Below are 20981 nucleotides of genomic sequence, written 5' to 3'. Positions count from 1 at the left end.
GCTGGATCATATGGCAGCTTTATTTTAAATTTTTTGAGGAGCTTCCACATTGTTTTCCATAGAGGCTACACCAATTTACATTCTCACCAACAGTGCACAAGAGTCCCATTTTCTCCACATCTTCACCAACACTTGTTATTTGGTGTCTTTTTGATGATAGTCATTCTGACAGGTGTGAGGTGGTATCTCATTGTGGTTCTGATTTGCATTTTCCTGATGATTAGTGATTTTAAGCATCTTTTCATGTGTCTGTTGACTCTATGTCATCTTTGAAAAAATGTCTATTCAGGTCTTCTGCCCATTTTCATTTGGGTTATTTGGTTTTTTTATGTTGAATTCTTTTAGTTCTTTGTTTATTTTGGATATTAACCCCTTATCAAATATATCATTAGCAAATATCTTTTCCTGTTCAGTAGGTGACGTTTTCATATTGTTGGTAGTTTTCTTCAATGTACAAAAGCTTTTTAGTTTGATGTAGTTTTTTTTTTTTTTTTTTGCTGTAGTTTCCCTTGCCTGAGGAGACATATCTTAAAAAATATTGCTAATACCAATGTCAAAGAATATAGTGACCATGCTTCTTCTAGAAGATTTTTGGTTTCAGGCCTTACATTTAAGTCTTTACTCCATTTTGAGCTTATTTTTGTACATGGTGTGAGAACACAGTCCAATTTGATTCTTTTGCATGTTGCTGCCCAGTTTTCCCAAAACCATTTATTAAAGACATTGTATTTTCCCCATTGCATATTCTTGTCTCCTTTGTCATAGACTAATTGACTACATCTGTGGGGGTTTATTTATGGGATCTCTAGTCTGTTCTATTTATCTTTGTATCTGTTTTTGTTTGTTTGCTTGTTTGTTTTCTTGCCAGTACATACTATTTTGATTACTGTAGCTTTGTAGTATAGTTTGAATCAGGGAGCATAATACCTCCCCTCCAGCTTTGTTACTCTTTCTCAAGATTGTTTTGACTATTTAGGGTCTTTTGTGTTTCTATACATATTTTCAAATTATTTCTTCTAGTAGTGTGAAAATGATACTGGTATTTCTTTTCATAAGGATTGCACAAAATCTGTAGATTGCCTTGGAGAGTATAATTATTTTAACAATATTAAATCATTCAGTACATGATCATGGTGTATCTTTCCATCTACTTGTGTCATCTTCAATTTCTTTCATCAGCATCTTATAGTTTTTGGAGTACTGGTCTTCTGCTTCCTTAGGTTGATTTATTCCTAGGTATTTTATTCTTTTTGATGCAATTATAAATGAGATTGTTTTCTTAATTTCTCTTTCTGATATTTTGTTTTTAGTATAAAAATGAAGCAGATTTCTTTTCTTTTTTTTTAATTGGGGTATAGTTGATTTACAATGTTGTGTTAGTTTCCAGTATACAGCAAAGTGAATCTGTTATACATATACATATATCCACTCTTTTTTAGATTCTTTTCCTATATAGACCATTACAGAGTATTAAGTAGAGTTCCCTGTGCTATACAGTAGGTCCTTATTAGTTATTTATTTTATATATAGTAGTGTGTATGTGTCAATCCCAATTTCCCAATTTATCCCTCTCCCCCTCTCTTGAAGCAGATTTCTGTATATTAATTTTGTATCCTTCAACTTTACTGAATTGACTTACTAGTTCTAATAGTTTTGGGGTAGCATCTTAGAATTTTCTATAAATAATACCATGGCATCTGCAAACAGTGACAGTTTTACTTCTTCCTTTTCAATTGGGATCATTTTAATTTATTTTTCTTACCTGATTTCTGTGGCTAGGACTTCCAGTACTATGTTGAATAAAAGTAGCAAGAGTGGGCATCCTTGTTTTATTCCTGATCTTAGAGAAAAGGTTTTAGCTTTTCACCACTGAGTATGTTAGCTGTGAGCTTGTCATACATGGCCTTTTTTATATTGAAGTGTGTACTCTTTATACCCAATTATTGAGTGTTTTTTTTTTATCATAAATGGATGTTGACTTCTGTCAAAAGCTTTTTCTGGTTCTATTGAGATGATTATATGACTATTATTCTTCAACTTGTTAATGTGGTAATGTGATGCTGGTTAATTTGTGGATATTGAACCACCTTCCATCCCTGGGTAAATCCCACTTGATCATAGTGTATGATTCTTTTAATGTAAAGTTGAATTTGGTTTGGTATATTTTGTGGAGGATTTTTGCATCTATGCTTGCCAGTGATGTTGGCCTGTAATTTTCTTTTTTTGTGGTGTTGTTCTCTGGTTTTGGTATCAGGGTAATGCTGGCCTCATAAAATGATTTTAGAAGCGTTCCTTCCTCTTTAATTTTTTGGAAGAATTTGAGAAATATAGGTGTTAATTTCTCTAAATGTTTGGTAGAATTCAACCGTACAGCCATCTGGTCCTGGACTTTTGTTTGTTGGGAGTTTTTCAATTACTGATTCAAATTCATTACCTGTAACTTGTCTGTTTATATTTTCTATTTCTTCGTGGTTCAGCCTTGAGAGATTGTACATTTCTAGAAATTTGTCCATTTCTTCTAGGTTTTCCATGTTATTGGCATATAATTATTCATAATAATCTCTTATCATCTTCTATATTTCTGTGGTGTTGGTTGTAACTTCTCTTCTTTAATTTTTAAAATTTATTTGGGTCCTCTCTCTCTTTTTTCTTGATTAGTCTGGCTAAAGGTTTATCAATTTCCTTTATCTTTTCAAAGAACCAGGTGTTATTTTCATTGCTCTTTTCTTTTTTTCTTTTCTTTTTTGGCCTCATCACATGGCATGTGGGATCTTAGTTTCCTGACTAGAGATCAAACCCATGCCCCCTGCAGTGGAAGCACAGTCTTAACCACTGGACTGCCAGGGAAGTCACCTTCTTTTCTATTTTTTTAGTCTCTATTTCATTTATTTCCACTGAGATCTTTATTCTTTCTTGCCTTCTGCTGACTTTGGATTTTGTTTGTTCTTCTTTTTCTAGTTCCTCTTGGTGTAAGGTTAGGTTATTTGAGTTTTTGTTTGTTTGTTTGTCTCTTGAAGTAGGAACTTCCCTCTTAAAACTGCTTTTGTTGTGTTGCATAGATTTTAGATCATTATGTTTCCATTTTGATTTGTCTCCAGGTATTTCTTGCTTTCCTGTTTGATTTCTTCAATGACCCACTGGTTTTTTAGTAGCATATTGCTTAGCCTCCATGTTTGTGGGTTTTGCAAGTTTTTTCTTATAATTGATTTCTATTCTCATGCCATTGTGGTCAGAAAAGATGATTGATATGGTTTCAATTTTCTTAAATTTATTGAGACTTGTTTTGTGACCTAGCATGTGATCTATCCTGGAGAATGTTTGAAGTGCACTTGAAAAGAATATGTATTCTGCTTCTTTGGGATGCAGTGTTCCATATATAACTACTAAGTTCACCTGCTATAATGTGTCATTCAAAGCCAGTATTTCCTTGTTGATTTTCTATCTGGATGATCTGTTGATTGATGTAAGTGGGGTGTTAAAGTTCTCAACTATTATTGTGTTACCGTCAGTTTCTTCCTTTACATCTGTTAATATTTTCTTTGTGTATTTAGATGTTCCTGTGTTGGGTGTATATTTATTTATTACTGTTATATCTTCTTGTTGGATCAATTTCTTTATCATTATGTAATGTCCTTCTTTATCTCTTGTTACAGTCTTTGCTTTAAAGTCTATTTTGCCTGATATAAGTATTGCTACCTCAGCTCTCTTTTGTTTCCACTTGCATGGAATACCTTTTTCTATCTGTTCATTTTCAGTTTGTTTATGTCTAGAGCTGCAGTGAGTCTCTTGTAGGCAGAAAATAGATGGGTCTTGTTTTTTTATCCATTCAGCCACTCTACTTCTTTTGATTGGAGCATTTAGTCCATGGACATTTAAAGAAATTATTGATAAGTATGTACTTATTGCCATTTTGTTAAGTGTTTTGGGGTTGTTTTTGTAGTTCTTTTTTCTTTCTTTCTTCTTCTTTTGCTCTCATTCCTTGTGATTTGATGACTATCTTTAGTGTTGTTTGGATTCCTTTCTCTTTTTTGTGAATCTATTACAGGTTTTTTGTTTGTGGTTACCATGAGGTTCATATATAACAATGTATATATACGTAATTATTTTAAATTCTTGATTTCTGAAGTTCAAAATCACTGTAAGCCATCTTACAATTTTATCACTATCCCCCCATGTTTAATGTCCCCCATGTTTAATGTTTTTGAAGTCATGTTTTATTTTTGTTTTGTATATCCCTTAACTACTATTGTGGATATAGATAATTTTACTACTTTGTCTCTTAACCTTCCTATTAGTTTTATAAGTGATTGACCTAATATCTTTACTGTATATTTGCCTGTACCAATGAGATTTTTCCTTTTGTAATTTTCATATTTATAGTGTTTTTTTACTGCTTAGAGAAGCCCCCTAATATTTCTTGTAAAGCTGGTTTAGTGGTGTTGAAGTCTTAGCTTTTGCTTGTCTATAAAACTCATTATCTCTCCTTCAAATTTGAATAAAAGCCTTGCTGAGTAGAGTAGTCTTTGTTGTAGCGTTTTCCTATCATCACTTTGAATATATTATGCCACTCCCCTCTGGCCTGCAAAGTTTCTGCTAAAAGGTCTGCTCACAGCATTATGGGAGTCCCCTTGTACATAACAAGTTGATTTCTTCTTGTTATTTTTAAGATTCTCTATCTTCAATTTTTGCCATTTTATTTACAATGTGTCCTGGTGTGGACCTCTTTGGATTGATCCTGTTTGGGATTCTCTGTGCTTCCTGGACATGGATGCCTGTTTTTTTCCCCAGGTTAGTGAATTTTTCGGTTATTATTTCTTCAAATAAGTTCTCTGCGCCCCCTTCTCCTCTGGGACCCCTAGTGCAAATATTCATATGCTTGATGTTGTCCCAGAGGTCTCTTAAACTATCAGCATTTTTAAAAATTCTCTTTTTCTATTCAGCTTGAGTGATTTTCACTATCTTCCAGTTCACTGATCTGTTGTTCTGTATTATCTAATCTACTGTTGATTCATCCAAATGTATTTTTAAAATTTCAGTTACTATATTCTTTAGCTCTGTTTTGTTCTTCTTTATATTTTCTAAGTTTTTGTTGAAATTCTTACTGTGTACATCCTTTCTTCTCCCATGTTCATTGAGCTCCTTTGTGACCATTACCTTGAACTCTTTATTGTGTAAATTGTTTATCTCCACTTTGCTTAGTTCTTCTCCTTAGGGTTTCACGTTGTTTCTTTGTTTGGGACATATTTCTGTCTCCTCATTTTGCTTAATTCTCTGTGTTGATTTCTATGTATTAGGTAAGTCAGTTACATTTTCTGATCTCGGAGAAGCGGCCTTATGTAGGAGACAGCCTATGGGGCCCAGAAACCCACTCACCACAGGTCACCAGAGGTATGTGTTCTAGGGGACCAACTTCTATGGATGCACTGGTTCACAGGGGTGACCACCAGCCCAGTTGGCTGCCAGGCTCTGTCTTGTGTGGAGACTGCTGGCTGCTGGTTGCTGGGGCTGTGTGGTCCCTAGGCTGCTGCCAGCTTACTTGTGGGTGGGATCAGGTCCCTGGGTGGCTGATTGAGGGAGGACTTCAAAATGGCATTTTCCAGTACCAATGTCCTTGTGATAGAAAAAGCTACCCCAAAGTGGCTGCCACGAACATCTACATCCCCAGGTGGAGTCCCAGTTACCTCCTGCTTCTCCAAGACCAACAAGTAGGTCTGACCCAGGCTCCTTTCATATTACTACTTCTGCCCAGGTCTCCCATATGCAATCCCCACTGGCCTTCAAAACCAGATGTTCTAGGGTTCAACTGCACTGGGGTCCAGTGCAGGACCCCCGGGCTGGGGAGCTCAATGTGGTGCTTGGACCTATTCCTTCTTGGGGAGAACCTCTGCAATTGTAATTATCTTCCTGTTTGTGAGTCTCCTACCCTGGAGTGTCGGTCTTGACTATACCATGTTTCCACTCCTCCTACCTGTTTCATTGTGGCTCTTTCTTTTTGTCCTTACTTGTGGAAAAATATTTTCTGCTAGTCTTCAGATGATTCTCATTGATAGTTGCTCTGTACATAGTTGTAATTTTGGAGTGCCCATGGGAGGAAGTGAACTCAGGGTCTTCCTACTTCACCATCTTGGCCACACTCTCCCCAACTGTATTTCCTCTTTTGAATTGTCAGCCCATATTTCTTGCCTGCTTATCTTTCATAGTCTTCATATTTTTCTCATAAACTTTGTGTGCATCCTTAATATTTTATAGATATTAAATTGTGTCATATCTGATGTAAATATTTTGTGGTACATTTTATTTCTTTACTACTTTTAAATCTTAAGAATACTTTAAACTTTTATATATTAATATATCTCCATTTTTCTTACTGTTATTTAGAAGTTTAAAAAGTTATTATTCCTCTATAGATATGGCAAATAAACGATTCTATTTTCTGCAACTTCTTCTCTAATTTGATGTTTTATATTTAGCTCTCTAATTTGATGTCTCTAGACCTTTTGTTTTTCTTTAGCACAAAAGCAGAAACAGACAAATTAAAATTCCGACTCTCAAAAGGAGTAAAGCTACTCCTTTTTCTTACACCCAGCAAAGAATTAAGCATGATTCTGTAAAGTGCACTTATTCATTCCACACCTCACCATCCATTCCCCAGCTCCCCAGCCCCATAACAATCAGTGCCCTTATTCAAATAGAGTATATTTTGGTGATTAGTATAAAGTAATTTCAAAAAGCTAATGAATTATTTTAACATGACATTTAATAATTTATCTTTCACTACCCATTTACATTTTTTTAACTTAAAGACTTCATTATTTTAGAGTAGCTTTAGGTTCAAAGCAAAATTGAGAGGAAAGTACAGAGATTCCCCATATGCCCACTTCCCTCACACATGCATAACTTCCCCTAGTTTCATCATCCTCACCAGAGTGATATGACATGTGATATGTCACATTTGTTACAACTGATGAACCTGCAATGAGACATCATAATCACCCAAAGTCACCAAAAATGTAATTTACATCCCTACCCATTTTTCATAAATTTACTCATCTCTCTGAGGTTTATGTATACATACTTGGTTCTACCCCATTATTTTGTATTTTTATATAATATCAAAATTCCTTAAATATTATTATAATACTTTATTATAGATTTTAATATCTGATAGGTATTTATCTCTCTGTTGCTGCTCTTTAATACACTTGTCTTGATTGTATTTTACCTGTTCATTTTTCAAATGATTTAGATTTTAATGAATTTTTTAAACTCCTTTTCAGATTTTGATAGAAATGCCATCAAATATAATTTTAAACACTTGTAGAACTTATAATTGATATGATGCATTGAATTATTATGGAAAATTGACTGTTGTGCCTCAAACATACAGAAAGGCTGGACAAAATATACAAATAATACTAAAATATTTAAATGCTTAACCAACTGCAAACCAAAAAAAAGGAGAACAGATAGGGTAACAAAATTTGTAAAAATAAATCTAATTGAAGATACCAAAAATATTTAACAATTGGACCATATTACCTCACTTATATGTGAAATCTAATATTAATTTTTAAATAAAAAAAAATGTCTCCTAGAAACAAGGAACTGATTGGTTGCCAAAGGTGGGGGTAGGGATGGATAAAATGGATAAAGAAAGTCAACAGGTACAAACCTCTAGTTATAAAATAAATAAATCATGGGGACATAATTTACAGCATGGTGACTATAGTTAATAATACTGTAGTGAATATTTGAAAGTTGCTAAGAGAGTAGATCTTAAAGTTCTCATCACAACAAAAAATAATTTTTGTTATTATGTGTGATGACGAATGTTAACCAGACTTCTGTGGTAATAATTTTGCAATACATACAAATATTGAATCACTACGTTGTATACCTGAAACTAATATAATGTGGGTATTTTTCACTTTCTTTTATACAGCAGGTTCTTATTTTTATCCATTTTATTCATATTAGTGTATATATGAAAATCCCAATCTCCCAATGCATCACACCAACACACCCTGCCACTTTCCCCCTGTGGTGTCTATACGTTTGTTCTCTACATCTGTTTTCTGGTGGCATCTTTAGGATTCTCTATGTATAGTATCATGTCATCTGCAAACAGTGACAGTTTTACTTCTTCTTTTCCAATTTGTATTCCTTTTATTTCCTTTTCTTCTCTGATTGCCATGGCTAGGACTTCCAAAACTATGTTGAATAATAGTGGTGAGAGTGGACATCCTTGTCTTCTTCCTGATCTTAGAGGAAATGCTTTCAGTTTTTCACCATTGAGAATGATATTTGCCGTGGGTTTGTTGTATATGACCTTTACTATGTTGAGGTAGGTTCCTTCTATGCCCACTTTCTGGAGAGTTTTTACCATAAATGGGTGTTAAATTTTGTCAAAAGATTTTTCTGCATCTATTGAGATGCTCATATGGTTTTTATTCTTTACTTTGTTAATATGGTGTATCACATTTATTGATTTACATATATTGAAGAATCCTTGCATCCCTGGGATAAATCCCACTTGATCATGCTGTATGATACTTTGAATATGTTGTTGCTTTCTGTTTGCTAGTACTTTGTTAAGGATTTTTGAATCTATATTCATTAGTGACATTTGTCTGTAATTTTCTTTTTTTGTAGTATCTTTGTCTGGTTTTGGTATCAGGGTGATGGTGGCCTCTTAGAATGAGTTTGGGAGTGTTCCTTCCTCCACAATATTTTGGAAGAGTTTGAGAAGGATGGGTGTTAGCTCTTCTCTAAATGTTTGATAGAATTCACCTTAGAAACCATCTGGTCCTGGACTTTTGTTTGTTGGAAAGTTTTTAATCACAGTTTCAATTTCAGTGCTTGTGATTGGTCTGTTTATATTTTCTATTTCTTCCTGGTTCAGTCTTGGAAGGTTATACTTTTGTAAGAATTTGTCCAATTCTTCCAGGTTTTCCATTTTATTGGCATACAGTTGCTTGTAGTAGTCTCTTAGGATGCTTTGTATTTCTGCGGTGTCTGTTGTAACTTCTCCTTTTTCGTTTCTAATTTTATTGATTTGAGTTCTCACCCTCTATTTCTTGATGAGTCTGGCTGATGGTTTATCAATTTTGTTTATCTTCTCAAAGAACCAGCTTTTAGTTTTATTGATCTTTGCTATTGTTTTCTTTGTTTCTATTTCATTTATTTCTGCTCTGATCTTTATGATTTCTTTCCTTCTGCTAACTTTCGGTTTTGTTTGCTCTTCTTTCTCTAGTTCCTTTAGGTGTAAGGTTAGATTGTTTATTTGAGATTTTTCTTGTTTCTTGACGTAGGCTTGTAGAGCTATAAACGGCCCTCTTAGAACTGCTTTTGCTGCATCCCATAGATTTTGGATCTTCGTGTTTTCATTGTCATTTGTCTCTAGGTATTTTTTATTTCCTCTTTGATTTCTTCAGTGATCTCTTGGTTATTTAGTAAAATATTGTTTAGCCTCCATGTGTTTGTGTTTTTTACATTTTTTTCCCTGTAATTGATTTCTAATCTGATAGCATTGTGGTCAGAAAAGATGCTTGATATGATTTCAATTTTCTTAAATTTACAGAGGCTTGATTTGTGACCCAGTATGTGATCTATCCTGGAGAATGTTCCATGCGCACTTGAGAAGAAAGTGTAATCTGCTGTTTTTGGATGGAATGTCCTATAAATATCAATTAAATCTATCTGGTCTATTGTGTCATTTAAAGCTTCTGTTTCCTTATTTATTTTCATTTTGGATGATCTGTCCATTGGTGTAAGTAAGGTGTTAAAGTCCCCCACTATTATTGTGTTACTGTTGATTTTCCTCTTTTATAGTGGTTAGCAGTTGCCTTATGTATTGAGGTGCTCCTATGTGGGGTGCATATATATTTATAATTGCTATATCTTCTTCTTGGATAGATCCTTTGATCATTATTTAGGGTTCCTCCTTGGCTCTTGTACCATTCTTTATTTTAAAGTCTATTTTATCATATATGAGTATTGCTACTCCAGCTTTCTTTTGATTTCCATTTGCATGGAATATCTTTTCCATCCCCTCACTTTCAGTCTGTATGTGTCCCTAGGTCTGAAGTGGCTCTCTTGTAGACAGCATATATATGGGTCTTGTTTTTGTATCCATTAAGCAAGCCTGTGTCTTTTGTTTGGAGCATTTAATCCAGTCACATTGAAGGTAATTATCGATATGTATGTTCCTATGACAATTTTCTTAATTGCTTTGGGGTTGTTTTTGTAGGTCCTTTTCTTCTCTTGTGTTTCCCACTTAGAGAAGTTACTTTAGCATTTGTTGTAGAGCTGTTGTGGTGGTGCTGAATTCTCTTAGCTTTTGCTTGTCTGTAAAGCTTTTGATTTCTCCATGGAATCTGAATGAGATCCTTGCTGGGTAGAGTAATCTTGGTTGTAGGTTCTTCCCTTTCATCACTTTAAGTATATCATGCCACTCCCTTCTGGCGTGTAGAGTTTCTGCTGAGAAATCAGCTCTTACCCTTATGGGAGTTCACTTTTATGTTATTTGTCATTTTTCCCTTGCTGCTTTCAATAATTTTTCTTTTTCTTTAATTTTTGCCAGTTTGATTACTATGTGTCTTGGCATGTTTCTCCTTGGGTTTATCCTTTATGGGACTGTCGGCACTTCCTGGACTTGGGTGGTTATTTCATTTCCCACAATAGGGAAGTTTTCGACTATAATTTCTTCAAATCTTTCTCTGGCCCTTTCTCTCTCTCTTGTCCTTCTGGGACCCCTATAATGCAAATGTTGTTGCATTTAATGTTGTCCCAGAGGTCTCTTAGGCTGTCTTCATTTCTTTTCATTCTTTTTTCTTTATTCTGTTCCGCAGCAGTGAATTCCACCATTCTGTCTTCCAGGTCACTTATCCGTTCTTCTGCCTCAGTTATTCTGCTATTGATTCCTTCTAGTGTAGTTTTCATTTCAGTTTTCATATTGTTCATCTCTGTTTGTTTGTTCTTTAATTCTTCTAGGTGTTTGTTAAACATTTCTTTCATCTTCTCAATCTTTGCCTCCATTCTTTTTCTGAGGTCCTGGATAATCTTCACTATCATTCTGAATTCTTTTTCTGGAAGGTTGCCTATCTCCACTTCATTTAGTTGTTTTTCTGGGTTTTTATCTTGTTCCTTCATCTGGTACTTAGCCCTGTGCCTTTTCATCTTGTCTATCTTTCTGTGAATGTGGTTTTTGTTCCACAGGCTGCAGGATTATAGTTCTTCTTGCTTCTGCTGTCTACCCTCTGGTGGATGAGGGTATCTAAGAGGCTTGTGCAAGTTTCCTGATGGGAGGGACTGGTGGTGGTAGAGCTGACTGTTGCTCCTGTGGGCAGAGCTCAGTAAAACTTTAATCTGCTTGACTGCTGATAGGTGAGGCTGGGTTCCCTCCCTGTTGGTTGTTTGGCTGAGGCAACCCAATACTGGAGCCTACCTGGGCTCTTTGGTGGGGCTAATGGCAGACTCTGGGAGGGCTCACGCCAAAGAGCACTTCCCAGAACCTCTGCTGCCAGCGTCTCTGTCCCCACGGTGAGCCATAGCCATCCCTTGCCTCTGCAGGAGACCCTCCAACACTAGCAGGTAGGTCTGGTTCAGTCTCCCCTGGGGTCACTGCTCCTTCCCCTGGGTCCCAAAGCACACACTACTTTTTGTGTGCCGTCCAAGAGTGGAGTCTCTGTTTCCCCCAGTCCTGTCAAAGTCCTGCAATCCAATCCCACTAGGCCTCAAAGTCTGATTCTCTAGGAATTCCTCCTCCTATTGCCGGACCCCAAGTTGGGAAATCTGACGTTGGGCTCAGAACCTTCACTCTGGTGGATGGACTTCTGTGGTATAAGTGTTCTCCAGTCTGTGAGTCACCCACACAGCAGTTATGGGATTTGATTTTACTGTGATTGCGTCCCTCATACCATCTCATTGTGGCTTCTCCTTTGTCTTTGGATGTGGAGTATCTTTTTTTGTGAGTTCCAGTGCCTCCTGTCAATGATTGTCCAGCAGCTAGTTGTGATTCTGGTGTTCTCACAAGAGGGAGTGAGAGCACGTCTTTCTACCTAATATAATGTTATATTTCAGTTATACATCAATAAAAGTTTTAACATTTAGGAAAATTATAGCGCCATATAGAAGTACATAAAAAATAAATGGAGTAATTTATAAATACTTCTTTGCAAACAATACATCTCCATTGTTCTTTCCTATATTTATTATTACTTTTTTGTTTTGTTTTAATTAATGGATTTTATTTTTCAGAGCAGTTTTAAGTTTGCAGAAAAGTTGAGTAAAAAGTACAGGGAGTTCCCATAATACTCCCCTGCTCCCTCTTCCCCTATTATTAACATCTTACATTACTGTGGTACACTTGGTACAATTAATAAACCAATATGGATGCAATATGATTAACTTAAGTTCATAATTAACATTAGGATTCACTCTTTGTTTTCCACAGTTCTACAGGTGTTGACAAAGACATAATGTCATGCATGCACCATTACAGTATCATACAGAATAGTTTCACTGCCTTAAAAATCCCCTATGTTCCACCTATTCACCTCTCCCTCCTTCCCTCTCCCAGAACCCCTGACAACCATTGATTATTTTATTATCTCTATATCTACAATTTTGTCTTTCACAGAATGTGATATAGTTGAAATTATACATTATGTAGCTATTTCAGATTGGTTTCTTTTAATTTGTTTTATGCAGTTAAGATTCTTCCATGCCTTTCAATGGCTTGATAGCTCATTGCTTTTTATTTATTATTTCGCTGTTCAGATATGCCATAGTGTTCATCCACTTACCTGTTAAAGGACAATTAATTAGTTGTTTCCAATATTTGGAAGGTTTCTCATTCCTTTTTTCTGTCTTTCAGTGTGAATTTCATTAGTAAATAGGAAAGATGACAGTGGGCATCACTGTCATATTGTCCTTGAATTTAAAAGAATGCCTATACTTCATTCAAGTATTATGGTGGCTTTGTGCTTACAAAAGTTCATCATTCTTCTGGATTCTTAAAACTGCATATGGTTTTAAAATATATTTGTTGTAAAGTGTCAAGAAGGGAGATTCTTCCAAGAATCAGTTTTATCTTTATTCAAGTCTGCTTTAAATATGTCAATAAGGTTTTATACTTTTTAAAAAATCTACATAGTTAACTTTTTAAACAATATACATTTCACCTATTTGAAATTTATGTTTTCTTGAACAAGTTTACATATTTGTTTTAAAAAACTTTAAATGCTTGGAAGAATTAATATCATTAAAATGGCCATACAGGGCTTCCCTGGTGGCGCAGTGGTTGAGAGTCCGCCTGCTGATGCAGGGGACACGGGTTCGTGCCCCAGTCCGGGAAGATCCCACATGCCACAGAGCGGCTAGGCCCATGAGCCATGGCCGCTGAGCCTGCGCGTCCGGAGCCTGTGCTCCACAACGGGAGCGGCCACAACAGTGAGAGGCCCGCGTACCACAAAAAAAAAAAAAAAATGGCCATACAACCCAAAGCAGTCTACAGATTTAATGCAATACCTATCAAAATATCCATGACTTCTGGAAAAATTGTATAGATGATCTTATTGGCAAAGCAGAAATAGAGGCACGGATGTAGAGAACAAACGTATGGATACCAAAGGGGAAAGGGCGGGTGGGATGAATTGTGAGTTTGGGATTGACATATATACACTACTATGTATAAAATAGATAACTGATGAGAACCTACTGTATAACACAGGGAACTCTACTCAGTGCTCTGTGGTGACCTAAATGGGAAGGAAATCCAAAAAAGAGGGGACATATCTATACATAAAACGGATTCACTTTGCTGTTTAGAGAAACTAATACAACACTGTAAAGCAACTAAATTCCAATAAAAATTAATTTAAAAAAATGCCCATGACATTTGCCACAGAACTAGGACAAATAATTCTAAAATTTATATGGAACCATAAAAGATCCAGAATTACTAAAGCAATCCTGAGGAAAAAGAACAAAGCAGGAGGCATAACCCTCCCAGACTTCAGACAATGCTACAAATCTTCAGTAATCAAAACGTGTGGTATTGGCATAAAAACAGACATATGGATCAATGGAACCAAGTAGAGAGCCCAGAAACAAACCCACACACCTGTGGACAATTTATCTTCGACAAAGGAGGCAAGAATATACAATGAGGAAAAGACAGTCTCTTCAGCAAGTGGTGTTGGAAAGTTGGACAGCTGCATGTAAATCAATGAAGCTAGAACATATCCTCACACCATACACAAAAATTAACTCAAAATGGCTTGAAGACTTAAATATAAGTAAGACACCATAAAACTCCTAGAAGAGAACATAGGTAAAACATTCTCTGACATAAATCATACCAATATTCTTAGGTCAGTCTCCCAAGGTGATAGAAATAAAAGCAAAAATAAACAAATAGGGGGACTTCTGCAGTGGTCCAGTGGTTAAGACTCCATGCTTCCACTGCAGGGGGTGCAGGTTCAATCCCTGGTCAGGGAACTAAGATCCCATATGCCGCACGACATGGCCAAAAAATAGAATAAAATAAACTTTTTTAAAAAGAGTAGGAAATTTCAGCATATGTAGTTGACTTTTAAAAAAAAGGAACCTAATCAAACTTATAACCTTTTGAATAGCAAAGGAAACCTAAACAACATGAAAAGACAATCTACAGACTGGGAGAAAATATTTGCAAATGATGAAACCAACAAGGGCTTAATTTCCAAAATATACAAACAGCTCCTATAATTCAATAATAAAAAATCCAAACAACCCAACTGAAAAATGGCAGAAGAACTAAATAGACATTTCTCCAAAGAAGAGATACAGATGGCCAATAAACACATGAATAGATGCTCATCATTGCCGATTATTAGGGAAATGCAAATCGAAACAACAATGAGGTACCACCTCACACTAGTCAGAATGGCCATCATCAAAAAGTCTACAAATAATGAATGTTGGAGAGGGTGTGGAGAAAAGGGAACCCTCCTACACTGTTGGTGGGAATGCAAATTGGGGCAGGCACTATGGAAAACAGTATGGAGTTTCCTCAAAACACTAAAAATAGAGTTGTCATATGATCCAGCAATCTCACTTCTCAGCATATACCCAGACAAAACTATAATTTGAAAAGATACATGCACCCCGATGTTCATAGTAGCACTATTTACAATAGCCAAGACATGGAAGCAACCTAAATTTCCATTGACAGATGAATGGAAAAAGAAGATGTGGTATATATATACAATGGAATACTACTCAGGCATTAAAAAAAATGAAATAATGCCTTTTGCAGCAACATGGATGGACCTAGAGATTATCATACTAAGTGAAGTCGGACAGAGAAAGACAAATATCATGTGATGTCACTTATATGTGGAATCTAAAATACAACACAAATGAACATATCTACAAAACAAAAACAGACTCACAGATATAGAGAACAGACTTGTGGTTGCCAAGGGGGAATGTGAGTGGGAGAGGGAAGGATCGGGAGTTTGGGGTTAGCAGATGCAAACTATTATACACAGGTTGAATAAACAACAAGATCCTATTGTTTGGCACACGGAACTATATCAATATCCTGTGATAAACCATAATGCAAAAGAATATGAAAAAGAATAAATATATGTATAACTGAGTCACTTTGCTGTACAGCAGAAGTTAAACACAACATTGTAAATCAACTCTACTTCAATAATTTTTTTAAATTTAATGTTTATCAGAGCAAGGTGATATATAATCAATTCATATTTTCTATCATGACTTTGAAACTTTCTAGTTTTTATTGTTAGTAAAATTCAATTTGTGTGTCTGTATATATGTGTGTGTGTGTTTGTGTGTTCATACATTATATTCTTAGAAATTTTTTCTAGTTACTTTCTCAAGTATTTCCATTAACTCTATGGGTTTTTTTTTCCTTTAATTCTTACACTGTGATGTTTTATCAGGTTAGGGACCTAAGATTACATTTCCTCTATAGAAAATACTTTTGGAAGCTTCCAGCTTCCAAAATGAGCTGTGTAACATATCTTTTACTTGTTGAGTGTGCTTTGTTTTTCCATGTATTTAATTTTTTCTCATTAGATCTGTAGTAGATTACAATGAATTAAAATCCTCTTCTTTTCCTTTTATTTCACATAATTTTGCTGCTGTTATTTTGTGCATACATCAGTGTTTTATTTGTGCATGTGTTAGTGCATTAGTGTTACACACTCATTATCATTTATACCTTATATGGTCATGATTATCTTTCATTTACAATATCTTTTCTTTGCATTTTACTGTGCCATTTTTGCTACCCTTTTATACCTTTGGTCTATTTGTTTCCAGCACATATCTCAGAGCAACCAGTCACTGGGACTATACTCACCATAGTAGTCACATCTCAGCCGGGCATGGCATTCTTGCATCACATCCTTTCCCTGAGAATATTTAAATACTACTCTATAACCTTCTGACTTTGATAGTATGATAGAGAAGTAAAAACTATACAAATTTTAATTCCTTTGGTCTTTAATTTTAAGATGGGAAGGGGATAAGAATTTTATACTCTGAAAGATATGAAACAGCCAGAATGTGTCTTGTAGAGTATTTTTACTTTTTTTCACCTAAGAGAGTAAGACACTACTGTCTCCTACTTCAGTTATTTTTTTAACATTTGTATTTCTCATGTATACGATTGATTATCAATATATTCTCTTATTCTGACTTTTCATTAAGGAACTCCTATTTTCTCTCATATTTATCTTTTAGTTAATTTCTTATGTTTCACCACATTATACTCCACTAGTCCGACTTTCTGAATCATTGTTTCTGCTGTGTATTGTTTTTAGAGATGATGTGAATTGGTTAACAAGAGAATTCCTGCCTTTTGTTCCATATCCTCTTCTATCATTGTAAATAGATAACTACCTTCTTCTAAAATTCTATACAAAATCCATTTCAAGTATTATTATCTGAGTATTCAGAAAATTATCTTAGGAAATTTGAGGGGAAAAGTCAATTACCTGGTCTCAGTCATAAGTGAGTTCTACACTACAAATGAGAAAGGAAAAGGGAAAATGGAAAAATTTTTAAAGGACATCATTGTAGGGTTCATAATCTTAATTTAATTCAATTAAATTTAGTTCAGTGGGTATATCATTGAAAGATAGGCACACTCTCAGTGTTGAAAGTCAAACCTAAGTCCTAACCACTTCTGGATGTTACCTACAGACTAGATATTGGAATGATTTATCCCATATCATCATGCCACACTGGTTTTGTACACTTAAGTTTGGGGCCAGAGTTTTGAAAGACCTTGCATCAACTCTTGCCTGGAGAAGAGAGCAGCCTGGAGCCATGAGGTCTGGGGACGGTTTGCTACCAAAGCAAAGCTGACTAACGCTGTTAGGTTTGGGGTTGTATCTGTTTGCTAGGACTACCATGACAAATTACCCCCAACCGGGTGGCTTAATCAACAGAAACATTCTTTCACAGTTCTGAAGGCTAGAAGGCCAAGATCAAGGTAATGGCAGGGTTCGCTCCTTCTGAGGGCTGTGAGGGACAATCTGTTCCATGTCTCTCCCCTAATTTCTGGTGGTTTGCTAGAAATCTTTGGCATCCCTTGGCTTGTAGATGTATGACCCTGATCTTTGTCTCCATTTCATGTTCTCCCTGTGTGTGTGTCTGTCTCTGGGTCCAAATTTCCCCTTTTTATAAGGACACCGGTCATATTGGATTAGGGTCCACACTATTGACCTCAACTTAACTTGATCATCTGCAAAGAGACTATTTCCAAATAAGGTCACAGTACTGGGGGTTAAGATTTCAACATCCTTTTGTTGAATATAATTCAACCCACAACAGAAGGGGACATCAGATTAGCAAAGTTAAGTAAGGGTTTCAGTTTTGATCAGTAGCAACCTTCCCATACTGTGTTTAGTCAGTTGTCACCAAGTTAGGGACTAAATCAAGTTAGCTATTGCAGATGATTTTAATCCTGCTTCTTCAGTATGAAGTGTATAGAAATCCCTTCTGTTATTTTAAATATTCTTCAATATTTTTATTTAGGCCAATGAAAACATTTTCCTTCTAGATTAAATGATCTCCTATGCTTTTTTGAGAAATTAGGAGAGGAGGCCTACTGGTGTTTTTCCCTAACTCAGGCATCTTCCTAGACATTATTCATTGGAGATTATTGTCAGGAAGAACAGTTCTCTGCCAATGTAAATCAAATTAAAACCGCAAACACATGGTATAATTTCTACTTTCAAAATTCCAATAGGAATGCTTAAGGCAACATCAATGGTGATTATATAATGATTTTCATCGACTCATCTAACATTTTGTTATGCCCTGCATTCAGTAAGGCGCGCACACACACACACACACACACACATTCAATTGGTAGTAGCCAATCCAAAGAGTGGAAAAGGTCTGTATTCACCTGTAGCCTTCAGGCCAATTAAAGGTAATAATAATGGAAACCCTCAAAGATACTCATTTTCTTTTTTTTTCTTTTCTACTTTTATTTTGGCATGGATACTTTCATGCAGATACTTTCTTCTATGCCTGTATTTCCGCAGTTTCATCACATTAGACTCCAGTATTTAGGACTTAGGTTTTAGTGGTTGTGCAAGGAAATGGTTGTAAAGTAATAAGTGAATAAATGAATGAATACAAGATCAGTTTTACTGAAGAATATGGTTTTCAGCCAACATCATCAGTTCCCATTATTCCCTGTGATAGCACTAATTTCTAGGGCCCTCTATCATTAAAATATTCCTGATTAAATAAATTGAACTGATACTTATAAAAATACTAGTTTTGATTTAGGTTAAATTTATAAATCTTTCTACTAAGTTAACACATACTATATTATATGGAATATTATACCATCAAATTTGTATTCTGCCATCACATTTACTCTATATTAAAATATTTATTATTGGCCTGAAATCATAGGAACCCTTACCTCCACCATGGTTTAGTGAAGTGTATCATATCATTTACTGGGTTTCCAAAGCTCTAGGACCTAGAAGATAATTGGCTGCTGGAAAAAGCAGTCTTAGTTCCAAGGTTTTCCCTCTACTGTGCAGAAAGATTGGCAGTCCCAATTCCATCACCCAGAGGCCACACTGAGTCTGGAATTTCAAATGCAGTCAGAGTGGCTCTGTCTCTGGTGGTTGGAAATGATCATTGACATTCAGACAGATAGTCATCGTTTTAGCATTTCTTTTCTTTTCTTTAGTGTTTACCTTCAATATGACTGTCATTGCTGAAACGACCTAGGAAAACAAAAAGGATGAGGATAAAGAATGACAATGCAGCAGCAAGAATAAGGGCTGAGCAGTCAGAGCATGACTTTACATAATGTATGAAAGGTTATAATGCAGTTATCTTCAAGAATTATTTTCTGTACATACCTAATTGACTGCCATGTCATTAAGTAGAAGACTCATTTATTTTATTGTTTTTTTCTCAAGCTGCTACATGAATTCAATATTTCATATTCATCATATAACGTAGAGATACTTTCATTTGTCATGGATAGTACAAGGAATGAAAGGGGGGTAAAGATTCAGAGGCAAATAAAAGAAAGGAGAAAAACGCAGGATTCAGAGAATTCTAGCTGTACAATCCAATACAGAAGAGGGTGTGGAGGTGGCTGGGAGGTAAACTCTAGAACCCAATCTGAGATAAAACTTCCTCCTGTGCTTTCTGGGAATCGAAATCCTACCCGTCAGAATTATATTATTGAAATAGGATAAATGCCTTGTGTAAACAGGTTAGAAGTAGCTCCTAGGGGTGATGAATGTGAAGCAGAGGATGGTGTGCAGAACCTTGGTCAGGGTCCATTGCCCTCAGATGATGTCATGGCTGTGAAATACAATTTATTGTGTTACTGTTTCAATTGATTAAGGAGTCTACAGTGAGATCAGAGCTCCCTCTAGCCCGTTACACTTGTCCGTTACACTGCCTAGGAGTCATGAAATTGAAGTGCTAGAGATGTCATGTTGGTGTGAGCATCAAAGGTTTCTGTGGGTTATATTAATGTTGCACAGACAGACATGCCCCTTTGGGGTGGTGGTGACAAAGCTATAGCAGTGAAGGAAGAAGCCTTTCCATATGCATATCTTCTATTCTAAGGTCATCTCTGTATGTCTCTGACTCTTAGGCACTGGTGCTCATGGACACTAGGGCTGAATATCCCTGAAGAGACCTTCTTGGGGTGAGAATGCCTCACTTGTCCCCAAATAATACAACCTAGACAACAAGACACCAACCTGGTGATTTCAGGTGTCCATCAAACATGCAGTAGAGGACACTCAAGCATGGCCAATCACTTCTTGGCATCATGTAGACTTCTTGGCTGGACTGAACATAGATATTCCATTTCTGGGAATTCAAATGTTATTTCTTCAGATGGGTTCACTGGTGATTCTACCACAGTTGCTACAGAAATATTCAAACCAGAGTTCCACATGAGGATATATTTATCAAGTAAACCCAGCAGGAGACCTGCAGTGGAAGCCCTCATAGAGGTAGGATTTGAACATGGTGGGCAGCCAGGTAGACATACTAATTAATGCTCCTCCTTTTATCACAGGCTATACTTAGTTTGTACAACTACCCTGCATGCAAACCTACAGAAATGGTTCCAGGTTGAGGAACAATGGGATAGCAGAACTAGACTAGACCAGTTCCTTTCCACTAGTAGATTGGGTGGATTTCCCTGTGGTGAGGGTAGTGTCTCTTGAACCATGCAGTCTGCCTCACCACAAGTTTCACCTCAGCACCCTCCCGTATTTGCCATCACTTGCAATGGACCTACTTTAGAGATGCCAAGAGCAAGGAGGAATGAACAGATACACTCATGGGTTTTTTCTCTCTTCCTTGGACAGGGACCTGCCACATCTTCATGCTCCTGCAACTGAACCACCATCTCTGGCTGCCCTTTAGAGGAGGTGAGAGGAGATCCCTATTCTGGC

The sequence above is a fragment of the Pseudorca crassidens genome, chromosome 5, assembly GCF_039906515.1.
Source record: "Pseudorca crassidens isolate mPseCra1 chromosome 5, mPseCra1.hap1, whole genome shotgun sequence".
Taxonomy (NCBI): domain Eukaryota; kingdom Metazoa; phylum Chordata; class Mammalia; order Artiodactyla; family Delphinidae; genus Pseudorca; species Pseudorca crassidens.
Note: the sequence above shows the minus strand (reverse complement) of the source record.